Source organism: Podarcis muralis, chromosome 9 (assembly GCF_964188315.1).
Source record: "Podarcis muralis chromosome 9, rPodMur119.hap1.1, whole genome shotgun sequence".
Lineage (NCBI taxonomy): Eukaryota > Metazoa > Chordata > Lepidosauria > Squamata > Lacertidae > Podarcis > Podarcis muralis.
In genome coordinates, this window is record NC_135663.1 from 3458793 (window position 1) to 3473714 (window position 14922).

The window sequence follows — 14922 nt, forward strand, 5'->3', positions numbered from 1 at the left end:
GCCTCAGAAGAATCCTGCAGCTGGATCAGACCAAAGACCCATGCAATCCATGCAGCCAGTGTGGTGCAGTGGTTAAGAGTGGTAGACTCGTAATCTGGTGAACCGGGTTCGCGTCTCCGCTCCTCCACATACAGCTGCTGGGTGACCTTGGGCTAGTCACACTTCTCTGAAGTCTCTCAGCCCCACTCACCTCACAGAGTGTTTGTTGTGGGGGAGGAAGGGAAAGGAGAATGTTAGCTGCTTTGAGACGCCTTCAGGTAGTGATAAAGCGTGATATCAAATCCAAACTCTTCTTCTATCCTATTCTCGTATTGAAACTGGCTCGTGAAGTATCTCTAATGTTCCCTTCCTATGTCCTCCTTTTCTGCTGGGAATCACAGGGTCAGAAATTCCCACCTCGAGTCCCACAGTATAGCAAAATATACAAAGAATACTTTGCAGTTTTCTATTATGCTTTGTGAGATCTAAGAAAATAGAGGCACAAAAACGCTTTTTCTGATGAATACTGGGTTGCATTCCATTTAATTCTAAGGAGGACATTATGTCAGTGCAGGAATTTCTCCTTGTGCAATGCAATCTTCCGCCCCTTTCCCTCCAATCTGTCCTGAAGTTTCCCCCACCCTGCAGAGCAGCTTTGGTGATGGCATGCAGGGAGAAGTGGGGGCAAAGTCCCAGTGCTAAAATCTTGCAGTAGCAGAAACTTTGTGAATTACAGTTTGATGGGGAAGAACAGCATTTCTAGTGGGGAGATGTGAGAATCACAACCATCTGCTTTTCTTCCTGCTGAGCAATGAAACCGTGATAAACTCTATTGGGTGATGAGTTTCATTGAATATATGTATTGCTTACACAATGTGAATCCCAAAGTGAACTACAGGAATTGACGCCTGCTTAAATTAAACAGGGTCTAGCAAAAGTGAGGATGTACATAAAAAAATGCTTACCATCCTTGTCTTCATGGATTGTATCAAGCCCAACAATAAAGGTCCGAATCATATCCATTGCCATTTGAACCTCCGCTCTTTTTTTTACTTCCTTTTGATCTAAGAAGGAGGTAGGTAGAAAAGAAATGAAGAAATTGTGTTCTAGCACCCTGGACTGATAAGCTGTGGGAGGGGATATTTGGTTTCAAACTGCTTTTAATATTGAATTTAAATTGCTGACTTGTAATGCAAATAAACATCAAATCAACAAAAACATGAATATGACTTCTATTAATATTTTCTTCTCCCGGCCCTTGATTGTGGCTCCCCTGGTGGTTGTGGGTTGTGATACATAAATACAACATTCCTTGTTTTCCTAGAGTGGACATGCAGGGGGATTTTTGGTCCAGCCAGTTGGAACTTCCTTTTTCCTCCTGGGCCGGGACATACTTCCTTTTGTATGTGACTAGAGGTGGGCATGACCTTACCTGTTCAGGTAACAAAAGCAAAGGGCACGCAGCACCCTCTCTTTTTTCCATCTTCCTTATGTCGTGTGAACTGCAGTAACTGCCAGTCTGCAGTCATTGGGATTAATCCCCCATATGGGGTAGATCCAGATGTATGTACTTTTTAACTACTTTTGTTTTCAGGGATCCATCTGTGAACTGAATGTGTGAGTAAACCACTTTTATATACTTTACACAAGATTGTGGTATGTTTATTCTTTTGAGAGGGATATAAGGGGACTTACCAGGAACCTAATATTAAGAAGCTTAAACAAGCCCGCAACCAGTTATCTGGTGTGTGTTTAAAAGGGGAATGTAAAACTCTGCTAAGTTATAGAACATGACAGCTCAAGTTAGGAAGGATATTAATAAACAATATATTCTGTCCTGCCTCCCTGAACATTCCTACAGTGGTCTGAAGTCCTGTTTACATTTGGCCTGTTGCTTCTGTCATTAAATGGTTGGCCTTCCTTAGAGAGCTTTAAATTTTTGGGTGTCTAGATCATGGGTAGGCAAACTAAGGCCCAGGGGCTGGATCCGGCCCAATTGCCTTCTAAATCTGGCCTGCAGACAGTCCGGGAATCAGCATGTTTTTACATGAGTAGAATGTGTCCTTTTATTTAAAATGCATCTCTGGGTTATTTGCGGGGCATAGGAATTCGTTCATCCCCCCCCAAAAAAATATAGTCCAGCCCCCCACAAGGTATGAGGGACAGTGGACCGGTCCCCTGCTGAAAAAGTTTGCTGACTCCATTCTAGATGCACATTTCCTCTTTGTCCTACGGACGTGCATTTGCCAGGCTGCCTCATACTCTGCCATATGCTTAAAATATGCAAACTCTTGGATCATTTGATTCCCTCCCCCCAAGATTTGCTTACTTTGGAGCGCCCTTTAAAAATGAATTAGCTAAGCAAGTAGGTCATGTGTTCATCTATCTAGTGCTATTTTTCTAGAAAAACAGGCACTGGAACTCAGCATGAATGCCTCCCTTGTTCCCTTAGATTGGCAACGGAGCCCACCTGAGAGGGCCTGGAACTGATGAATTTCGGCTGAAAAAGGCCCTGCATATATCTCGATATTTAGGTAGGCTCTGGACCCACCCACTTTGGCCATGGCCTTTTCCTTTGCAGCCTGTTTTTCCCCCAAGCACTTTCCTTCAAGGGACTGGAGCCCTAGCAGAGGGCAGGCTGGCGAGGATCAGGAATGGGGGCTCTTCCAAAGCAAATGAGGATTAGTTGGGAAAGGAGCAGAGAATTGCAATTGGGAAAGGGAATTGCCCAGGGTGTTCCAGGGACTTGTGTTAGCCTGTGCTTCTGTTCCAAGTGCTGGAACTCACTTATTCAGGGAGAACAAAACAGTGTCGTTGCTCTCACTGGGTGACAGCTGTAACTCAACCCCTGAAATCAAGGAGGGGTGAAATGGGTAAATGGAAGGTGGATCCTGCCATCTCTTTTTGGAAATGCTATTGGAATTGAAGCAAAGCCCGCGACAGTAGTATCAATGTACGCCAATTGTGTACTTACATAGGAGGAAAATCAGCAGTGTCAACACAGTAAGGGCGATAATCACAGATACGATAATGTATTCACCCATGGGAGAATTCATGAGGGTTACAAAGTCCTGAAAAACAGATGCTTGAAGACAGAAAATTCTGCTTTAGCCATCAGTAGCCAACATATCATTGCCACCCCAGAAAAAAGGATTTTCATACACTGTGGTAGCCATTAGCCAGAGACATTCAGTGGTTCAGGAGGTGGGTCCTTGGGATGCTAAGCAGATGGAGAAAGCAAGGCGAGATGCCTTGCTGCGTGACGAAACTTCTCTATCTTTTTTCTTTTTAAAAAAGTTTTAATCTATACTTTTCCAATTTATAGATTTCATTAGTTTTACAATCTTTTTAACATTTCAAAGTTTGACTTTGAAACCACTCTTTCTGTGGTTCCTTAAAATTATTTTTTAATATATTCTGCATACCCCAATTCATTTAACTTACTCATTTAATTAACTACTTTAAATATATACTCTTATGAAACTGCACATTATTATTATAATCCTCCTAATGTTTTTATCTGTTTTCAACTTATCTGTAAATATTCAATAAACCATTTCCATTCTTATCCTTCCTGTAAGTTTCAACATTTCTGCATATTCCATAAGTTTTTGTAGCCGTTTTTCCTTTGCTGGGACTTCTGCTTCTTACCACTTTGGGGCAAGTAGCATTCTTCCTGTTGTAGTAAAGGTAAAGGTACCCCTGCCCGTACGGGCCAGTCTTGCCAGACTCTAGGGTTGTGTACTCATCTCACTCTATAGGCCGGGAGCCAGCGCTGTCCGCAGACACTTCCTGGTCACGTGGCCAGCGTGACGAAGCTACTCTGGTGAGCCAGAGCCGCACACGGAAACACCGTTTACCTTCCCGCTAGTAAGCGGTCCCCTATTTATCTACTTGCACCCGGGGGTGCTTTCAAACTGCTAGGTTGGCAGGCGCTGGGACCGAGCAACGGGAGCGCACCCCGCCGCGGGGATTCGAACCGCCGACCACGCGATCGGCAAGTCCTAGGCTCTGTGGTTTAACCCACAGCGCCACCCGTGTCCCTTCCTGTTGTAGTAGCATACATAAATAAATTTCCATACAATTTAGGTAGCTCTGTCCCTATAATTCCCAAAAGAAAAGCTTCTGGTGAAGCATTGCCACCCCACCCCAGTCACCATTCTCCCCGTCTCCCTTTTACCCCCTTTTCTTCCTAATGCAACACTAATAAATGAAATAAATGAAACTGATCTGTAGAAAATGTAACTTGAAAAATAAGAGTCATTGCACATACTTTTGTAAACCAAGAAATCTTTACTAAAAATATAAAAAGGAAGGAAGGAAGGAAGGAAGGAAGGAAGGAAGGAAGGAAGGAAGAAAGGAAGAAAGGAAGAAAGGAAGAAAGGAAGAAAGGAAGAAAGAAAGAAAGAAAGAAAGAAAGAAAGAAAGAAAGAAAGAAAGAAAAGTTTCTGGGGTGTTTTTTTTACAAAAGTTATTTTGAACATTCATTTCAATTTATTGTATATCATTTCCCAATAAGCGTTAACCTTGTTGGATACCAACGATATATCATTCCTTTAATATATTGATTGCATATTATTCTTTGTGCTAATACTTCTAAAACTATTATAAACAACAAAGGTGACAATGGACAGCCTTGTCTTGTTCCTTTAGTTATTTTACAGTTCTCAGTCAGGACGCTATTTACCATCAACTTAGCTGACTGGTCGGTATATACTGCCTTAACTCCTTTTATAAAATTGTCTCCACAACCCATATACTCTAAAACTTTAAACATAAAATCTCAGGAGACATTATCAAATGCTTTCTCAGTGTCTAGAAACATTAAAGCCACTTGTTTTTCATTTCTCACTTGTAAATATTCTAATATACCAATTACATTTCTAATATTATCTTTCATTTGTCTTTTTGTCAAAAATTCAGCCTGGTCATAATAATTACCTCTTTTAATACTAGTTTCAATCTATTTGCTAATACATTTGAAAAAGTTTATAATCATTCAACAGAGATATAGGTCAATAATTTTTTAGTTGCTCAGGGTCTCTATCTTGTTAAGAAATCAGAGTTTTATAAGCATTCTTCCACAATTCTGGCAGTTCACCTGTCTTTAAAATCATATTCATTATGTCATTTAATTGTTATATTATATAATCCTGCAACTTCTTATAGTATATTGCTGACAGACCATCTGTTCCTGGTGCTTTCAAAGGTTTTTCCTGTAAAATTACTTGCTGTACTTCCATCATTGTCACCAGTGCATTCAAAATTGTCATTTCATCTATTGGTATTTTAGGGATTATACTATCTTCTGGATATTTTTGCATTTTCCACAATATAGTTTGGTATAAAAACTCATTAATTGATCAATTTCTTTAGGATTTTCCACAACTCTACCTCCTATGTTAATTTGATTTATACAGGCTTACTCTTGCTTTTTTGTTTATTTGCCATGTTAATAATTTCCCTGGTTTATTAGACTGCTCAATTGTTTTTGTTTTAAATATTTAATTTTCCACTCTATTTCTTGATTTATTATAATTGAAAACTGTGTTTGCAGTATCTTAATATCCTGTTTCACCCTTTCTTTTCTAGGGGAATTTATTGATTCATTTTCTTTCCTATTTATTTCTTGTAAAATTTGTTGCATGGGATGCATCCCTGCTTTACTTGCATCCCATACCACTTTCAAATTTGTCTCCTGATTTAGATTGATTTCAAAACAATCTCTTAATGTTCCCCCCTTTTCTAATATCTCTTGATTATTTAATAAATTCTTATTTAGTCTCAATGGCAATTTTGCTCTGTTCTTAATTCTATAATAATAGAGTTGTGATCTGATAATGTCCTGGGTAAAATTTCTACCTTCTTTACCTTAGTGTAACAAATCTCTATCGGTCCATACAGAGTCCGTTTGACTCACTGAATTATTCTCAGACAATTAAAATGTAAATTGTCTGTCCAGTGGGTGTTTCTCTCTCCACATATCAATTAGACTTAAGTTTTCTGTCATCTGAAAAAGGCCTTAGGTAGCTTCCCTTCTTTTGTATCGCTTCTTCTTATAGTCCTGTCCCATTCCAGGGAAGCTACACCATTCATATCTACCATCAAAATTATCTTTTCATTCATATATTCAAATAAGATTTCCTCATCTCTTATAAAAGTCAGCTTTTTTCTCATTTGGTGCAGCTACCTCTATTAACATTCTTATTCTCTCTCCTTGTGATGTTATCTGGCTTATCAGTATTCTTCCTTACTCATCTTTAAATAATTGTTTTGGATCTAATTCTGGTTTTATATGCATTACTATGCCTCTTTTCTTTGTATGGTCAGAGGCCACAAAATCTTTTCCTAACCTTTTATTGATCAGAATTATTCTGTGTTTCATCACAATATGCGTTTCCTGAAAGCAAATCACATCCAAATTTATTTATTTTTACCACATGTTCAATCCAATTCCTTTTTGTTTTAGTATTGCATCCATTTACATTCCACATTAAGATTATCAATGCCATTTTGTCCCTTATTTATTTATTTCTCTTCTCCCCCTCTGTTGATTCTTCTTCATGTCGTGGCTCCAAACCAAATGCTCTTTCTCCTGCTAATTCTTTTCCATATTTTCTCCAGAATTTATCTGTTTCTGTGGGACCTCTACATCTCTGCTTTCTCCCTTTAAATGTAAAGGAGACTCCCGCAGGGTATTCCCAAGGAAAAGTGATTTTGTTGTATCATGGTGCATCCGTCAATTATTTGTAATTTGCTCTTTTCATAAGCAGTCTCATCAGGATTTCTTTCAAAATTATTATTCTCTCATCATCAATCTGAAAGTTTTTCTGATGGTGCCTTTGTACTACTCTGTCTTTAAATTTCTTTGAATAAAAAAACACCAATCACCCGTCAGATTTTTTACTTTAGCATATCTTGATTTTACACGAAAAAAATTATCCACTGCCACTTTAACAATTTCTTCATCCATTTCAATCAAATTGGCAAGTTCTTTCATTATTTTTTTTCACTTAATTCCACCGCCGTATCTTCTGGCAAATCTCAAACTAAGAATCAAATCTTTTAGATGTACTTGCAAAACTGTGATCTCATCCAGAGTCTGTTCATAAAGCAATTTTATTGCTTCAGTGTACTCCTTCATTCTTTCTTGCTCCCTCTTTGTTTCTCTTACCTCCCCTTGTACTTTCTTAGATGATTCCTCCAAGCTGGTTGTTTTCAGCTTTAAATCCTGTACTGTTTTCTCTAATTCTGAAGTTTTATGTGACAGTTCTGTAATTTCTGCTGATAGGTTTTGAAATGCATGCACATTAAAATCAGCCTTCTGTCCTAGTCTCTGTATACCCTCCCCCATCTCTTTTCTCATTTCTAATGAAATTCTTGTCAAATCAGAATTTTTGTGCCCTTCTACAATTGAACCTTTTCTCTGACTTGGAGTTGTGCTGGGCCTGGAGGTGGTTTCTTGCCGACGTTAGCATAGCCATAGTATAATGTCACTATATGGTATCTTTTCTTTATTATAGGGAAATACTTAAAAAGGAAATAAAAAAGACCCTGCAATTATTTTTTTGGCCACACTGTGTCATTATATCACTATATTTCCACCCTTTGTCCCCAGTTAGTATCTAACCCCATCAGATCCCAATAATAAATTGTAAAAAGGTGCAGAACGAATAAAAATAAGAATTAATTCTTAGGTTATGTATTACAAAAAAATAAAAAAGAGCAAGATAAAAAAAATCAGTAATCTACAAAGTAATTCAGATTAAATTCATCTCAAAGTGTCCCTCTCCTTTAGGTTATCAAAAGGAGGCAAAGGAAATAAAAATATATACAAAATATGCATTTTTAAAAGAAAAAAGGGAAAAGAAATGAAAACACAAAGTCCCACTTTCCTTTCTTCCCCTCCACAACATTTAAAGATCTTTGTGATTTGACCCACTTGCTGGAAGATATTTATTAAGTCACAAAAATTCTGCATCCAGAGCTTTAGACAAATCACAAGTCAAGCATAATTCTTCGGCTGCAATGCTTGTAAAAATAATCACTAGCCTGTACTTCTTATTCTCATTCTTAATTCAGTCCCTGCATATTTTTTACATGCAGATCAACAACCGCATCCGGGAAGGGACCTCTTCTTTGCCACCTTAGTATGTTTTAGGGACACTACCTTAAATTCTTTTTCTTGCCTTGTCGAATTGGTCTGAATTCCTTTGTTTGGAAATGTCGCTGCTTCAATGGAGGCACAAGAGGCAGCTTACTGTGGGTCTTTGATTGTACCATGTGTTTGAGCTCAATCTGGGATCTTTCTCAGCTCCCTATGGAGCTTTGGGAGAATCTAGAGAGCATATTTTGACACCACTGGACCCTTCAGAAACTGAACTTTTCCTTCAGGCTTTTTTTGAGAAGGTGCTTTGCCTTATCCCCATTCTTTGATCCTCACAGAAATCAGGCTGCTCAGAGCAAGCAGTCTCTGTCATCCACCATTATCTGTATCCAACAGGAAGTGCTGGAGGAAAATTTCTGATGAATAGCAAATAAAAATGCTAGCAGAATTAAAGTAAATTCAGCAGTATATAATTAAGTTTGGAGAAAGTGAGAAAGAATTACATGGAGTAAGTTATACTTAAACGGAGTAACTTATGTGGAGTAATTAGAATTTGCAGTAGCAGGAGGATAATAATTAGAAGGAACCATGGAAGGGGGGAAAGGGTGTTTATGAATAAATGTATTTGGGCGTTTTCTTTTTGTAAATGTGGAAATTTGTAAAAGTGTGACATTGGACAGGAAGGAGCAGGCAGAGCAAAGAAAGCGATATTCGCCCTCGCTTGTTCCAGCCCCATCCGGCTTCCAGGATACCAGGCAGAGGCTGGGAGGAGTGAAGGCAAAGATCGTCCTCACTTGTCCCAGGCCCCTCTCGACTCCTGGGATGGAGTTTGGGAGGAGAGAAGGTGAAGATCCCCTCGCTTGTCCCAACACCCTCCTGGCTCCTTGTCTCCCAGGCAGGGGTGGGGGCACACATAGGGTGCCCAGTGATGGTTGGGGATGTTAGCCCCTCAGTATTGCAGGGGTTGGGACCCAGGCCTCAACATATTTACATGGCTGAAGCCCCTTGCACCTCATATACCCAACACTCTGGACAAAATACTCCCTCTGTACACATAATTCCACATACAGAAGCTTTACTGGGCTGGCCATGGGCTCTGTTTTGATGCTGCTGATGGGGCAGCAGGCTAACTGAGAAGGTGCAGTGCAGCTTGTGTGGTCTACCCATCTCTACCCACCCCAGCACCTGCTACCTGAGGCAACTGCCTCATTCTGCCTAATGGTAGAGCCATTCCGGACTGCATACAGTAAAGGAACACAACAGCCAGCAGCCAAGAGTGGGCTGAATCCTGGGGTTTCTATGGGGCTTAGTGGATCTCTGGCACCCAAGTGGCTGCGTAGGCTTCTCTCCACATTCTTCCCTGGCACAACATGTCTGGTTCCACTTTCTACCTGTCTCCCCACCAACTTCCCCTTCCCATGCATTCCTCTACTTTAAGAGAAACGTCATCCCATATGACTGTGCTGTATACAGACCACCAGTTCCAGGTTGTTCTGCTCCTCCTGGAGCTGCAGGCTTTGCGGGTGCTGCAGGCTTTGCGGGCGCTGCAGGCTTTGCGGGCACTGGCTTCCCCATCCTCTCAGTCTTGTCTGCGAAACAACAAGCTAGAATGAGACAACAACAAATGGAGAATAAGGCTATGAGCACATTAGGTATAGAGCGGCAACTCTCAGTATTAGACAAACCAACATAAAGATGTTGTTGAGTCCAATATAACTGAAACGTCTTTCTTTTTCTTTTTCTGGCTAAATCTCAGCTTTAAACCAAAAGAGATGTTCCATATGGATTCCAAGGCATTTTTAAAAAATGATTTAGGTAATATAGCACATTCTCATTTTGCATCCTATCCCTCTCCCTTAACTCCTGGACATCTATCTTACAGGACTCCAGTAAGATGTCCACCATTTAATAGATAGTGTGGGACCTATGAGGTCTTCAGATGTTCCTGGGTGTCAACTCCCTCCATCACAGGGCCACATCTTCCCCACCTTTAATGGAAGGTATATTCATTTAATTATATAACTACCTCTTGGTCATCAGAAAATATGGAGTACTAGATCCGGTCTCAGTTGGAGAAATCCAATTGACTTTGGAGACCATGTGTTGGTCCTGGAAAAGAAGTAGGGGGAAGCTGTTACCCAGGCTCTCCAATTGTGCCATTTTTTTCCCTTTTTGCAAAGTCCCAGCCTAACATCTGATGCCGTGGCTTAAAGAAAGAAGAGGACTGTTGTCTAATCCCGTTTCAAAGCAATCTGAACTAGCAGCCCTTGATATGGTAGTAAATGGGTTTTTCCAAAGAATTGTATTTTCTGGATCATGTTCTGGATCATGATCTGGATCAGGATTTACAACCTGGAACCATGAATCTTAGCAGGGCACCTGTACACAGCCCTAGAATATACCACCACTCACTTTCATTGGGTGACCTGAATTCTAGTATTTAAAAGAGAAAAACCATCTGTAGTTTATAAGAGCTCCCTATCATTTTCCCTCTTGGTGACCTTTCAGTCCTGGAATGAGTCCCTGCAAATATCATAGCTTGTAAGGAAAGTGTTACACCCATCAGACCTCTTTCTGTTTGGATACCTTGGTGTTGCCATGGAACAATCTTTTCTCTAATTTCTTCTTAAGGTTGTTTCATCCTCCCACTGGCTAAGAACCACCTCCCTTGTGATGTCAGCCATTCCAAAACTCCTCCCATTTAGGCTATACCATTTCCTGATTGGCTGCTCATCATATCCAATCAGCATGCCACATAAACATAAGCCCAGGAAAATGTTTATTTCAGATCTGTTATACTATATTTATATATTTTCAAAAGTTACTGCAGTTTTATTTTTGAACGATTACATACATATATTTTATTCAGTTTCTAAGAGCTGCAGTTTTGCATGTGCAGCTTTCAAAGTTCTCAGAGATTTGGGCTGTTTCTGTCCTTTGGTATATCAGCTCAAGCTTTTTAATTTCTGCAGTGAGAATCTTAGTCTTCTATTCATGCATTTGTCACACCTATGCAGTGCCCTCTTCATTGCACCCCACAATATAAGGGTGCCTATGTCTGGCAAATCATTTTTCTTTAAAGTAAAGGTTCAAAGATTTCATTAACCATTCTTTAGAGACTGCACCAGTGAGATGACCAGTGTTAAAGTACCAGTTCCAGGTCCTGGGGGGGGAGTGTGTGAAAATTTAAGTTATGGAGACTGGTGAATGATCAGAGACCATTATAGACCCAATTTCTGCACCCACCACCTGCCCTTTGGTATTAATATTAGGTCTATACGGCCTCGGTCCTGTATACCTGAAGGAGCGTCTCCACCCCCATCGTTCAGCCCGGACACTGAAATCCAGTGCCGAGAGCCTTCTGGCGGTTCCCTCATTGCGAGAAGTGAGGTTACAGGGAACCAGACAGAGGGCCTTCTCGGTAGTGGCGCCCTCCCTGTGGAACGCCCTCCCATCAGATGTCAAAGAGATAAACAACTACCTGACATTCAAAAGACATCTTAAGGCAGCCCTGTTCAGGGAAGTTTTTAATATGTAACGCTGTATTGTTTTTAACGCTTGATTGGGAGCCGCCCAGAGTGGCTGGGGAAACTCAGCCAGATGGGCGGGGTATAAATTATTATTATTATTATTATTATTATTATTATTATTATTATTATGTCTATGCATTACACTGATTTACGGAAGAAACATGAGAATTCCATGCCTTCTGGATGCAGTGCCTACCAAGTGTCCACCAGGTTCCATTCAGTTAATAATTCTGCCAAGTGTGGGTTGAAGATTTTGTTCACAGATCGGTGCCCACTTTGGTCCATTGTTTCATTGCTGCTGCAATTGAATCTCTCCTTTAAAATGGTCTAATTCTGTTAGCGTCTTCCAGAGAAAGTCCTGTGCTGAAGCTTGTCATGTTAACTTTGCCATCTCAGTGAATTCCAATAATTTTATTACCCATTCCTCCACAGTAAGTAGGGTTCTATATTTTAATCTTTCTGCATGCAACAATCTCGCTGCTGTAACCATATATTGGAATAATCTTCCAAAATCCTTTCCCAATTGGATATCCAGTAACCCTAAAAGAATAGGTTCTGGGTTCAATAGGATATTAACCTTTAAAATCTGCTGTGTCAATGTATGTAATTGTATGCAATTTTTTTTGGCCTTTTTACATGTCCGACAAGCATAATAAAATGTCCTTTCATGTTCTTCACACTTCCAGCAAACATTTGAAATACCCTTATGCATTCCATTTACAGGTTCTCAAGAGTTAAGTACCAACAATACATCATTTTATAAAAGTTCTCTTTAAGATCATAACAGAATATGAATTTTAACCCTTTTGTCCACATATACCCCACTGTTCCACCTGTATATTATAACCATTTTTGCCCATTTAATCATGCTTTCTTTAAATTCTTCTGTTTCAGAGCCAGTGTGGTGTAGTGGTTACGAGCGGTAGTCTCGTAATCTGGGTAACCGGGTTCGCGTCTCCGCTCCTCCACATGCAGCTGCTGGGTGACCTTGGGCCAGTCACACTTCTCTGAAGTCTCTCAGCCCCACTCACCTCACAGAGTGTTTGTTGTGGGGGAGGAAGGGAAAGGAGATTGTTAGCCGCTTTGAGACTCCTGCTGCTGCATCATGAGTGTCGGAGAAGGCCTCTCCCTCCTCAGGCTAATTCCATCTGGCCTAGGGGGCGGGGCCCAGGCTCACCTCCGTGATAGCTTTAAGGACACTGGTGCTGCTGCAGCAAATGTTAAAGATGTTTATATATATTTTAAGGTGTTTTAAAGGTGTTTTTATTGTTTACTTTGTTGTACCACCGTGAATTATCTATGTATTTTTGTTTTGTTCCGTCTTGTTTTGTTTTGGGGTTGGACATTGAGTGGGGTGGGGATTGGTTTTGTTTGGGCATAATTGTTTTTGGTTGTTTTGTTTTTTTATTTTGTAAATGGAGGTTAGTATGAGGCTTGGGATTGCTACCGTGATGGGGCGAGGGAGGTATGGCGGTGGGGGCAGATGTTATAGGTGAAGGGGATCGAGATACAGATATGCTCGTACCCCTTCCAATCTGCGCCCCATCCTGAGAGACGAGGGTAGGGTGAGCAAGGATTACTCACCTCCTTCACTGGTGTTGTGGAATGCCAGGTCTATAGGCAACAAAACCGCCACCCTGTGAGATTTCTTTACCTCGCAGGGGGTCGACCTGGCTTGTGTGACGGAGAACTGGGTGCGCGAAGGGGTAACTGTTACCTTACGAGAGATGGCGCCCCCGGGTTTCTCCATCCTCCACCAGTCACGGACTGTGGGCTGGGGGGGGAGGGGTGGCAGTATTAATCCGGGAAGATTGTTCTTTCAGGGCTCTACCATCGCCATCGATCCCCGGCATTGAATGTGTTGGCCTAGTGTGGGGCTCCGAGGAGAGCTTGGCTGTCTGGCTGGTGTACCGGCCATCTAGCGCACCAGCAGCCACCCTGTCAGGCCTGCTGGAGGCGGTGGACGGCTGGGCCTTGGAGTTCCCTAACCTATTGGTATTGGGAGACTTCAACTTCCATGCTGATGCCACTCCCTCCTCACAGGCTCTGGACCTGGTGTCTTCCATGGCGACACTAGGGCTCTCCCAGTTTGTTTCTGGCCCCACACATCAAGCAGGCCACACGCTGGATTTGATCTTTGGCGCCGGTATAGATGTGATCATGTCTCCTTCGATGAAGGTGCCATGGTCTGATCACTATGCTCTGAAAGCCAGGATTGACTTTCCACCCCCACCCTGCTTAGGTGGCGAGCCGATTTGGGCTCGCCCGCAGAGGCTGATGGACCCTGATAGATTCCATCAAGCCTTGCGGGACCTTGCTCCCCCTGGCGACTCATTGACTGAGCTTGTTGAGGGCTGGAATATCCAGCTCCTGGCAGCCATAGATGAGATCGCACCTAAGCGCCCTCTGCGACCCCACAGAAACTGGGCTCCCTGGTTTACCGAGGAGCTTCGGAAAATGAAGCGGGACCTCAGACGGCTAGAGCGAGTATGGCGGGGTGCCCGTGACGGAGCCTCAAGAACACCTTATAGGGTTTTTATGAAAACCTATGAGATGGCAGTGAAGGCCGCTAAGAAGTCTTACTTCTCGGCCTCCATTGCATCCCCTAGCTCTCGCCCGGCGCAATTATTTAGTATAATTCGGTCTTTAACGTCCCTTGAAGGACAGCCAAATTTAAATAATAATCTGACACACAGCTGTGAGGCATTTGCGAGCTTTTTTGCGGAGAAGGTCCTGTTGCTCCGCCATGACCTCCCTGCCAATTTGGATACAATAAAGGAACTGGAGGCCCCTCGACTGTCCTCGGGTCCAGTATTGGACCAAGAGTTGTTCTCTTGTTTTAATTTTATAGGCTCCTTGATGCAATTAATGATTATTGGTATGTTGTCCATTTCTCTTTGCCTGTCATCTCTTTTCTGGAGAAAGTTTCTTGTGATGAAATCCATAAAGGTGTCTTTTAGCACAACCTACGTTTATATTTATTCCAGATTTTTAATATGACACGTTTAATAAAGTGATCTCTACTGTCAATTTGAAATCCAGTTGGTTCTCCAACAAGGCCTTTTGATATTCTGTCCTTAGGTTCTTTATTAACATCTTCATTTTCTGATGATTAACCTTAAAACCTGCTAGCATACCTAACTCATTTAGCTTATCCACAGTCTCCGCTCACTGTAATGGGTTTTCCAGAACTATCATCAGATCATCAGCAAAGAAAGGGCTGTAACTTGTAATTTTCTTTTAAAATCTTTATTCCCCATAATTCTCTCACCTTGGCGAATATCTCTAAGCAAAGCTTCCAAAACC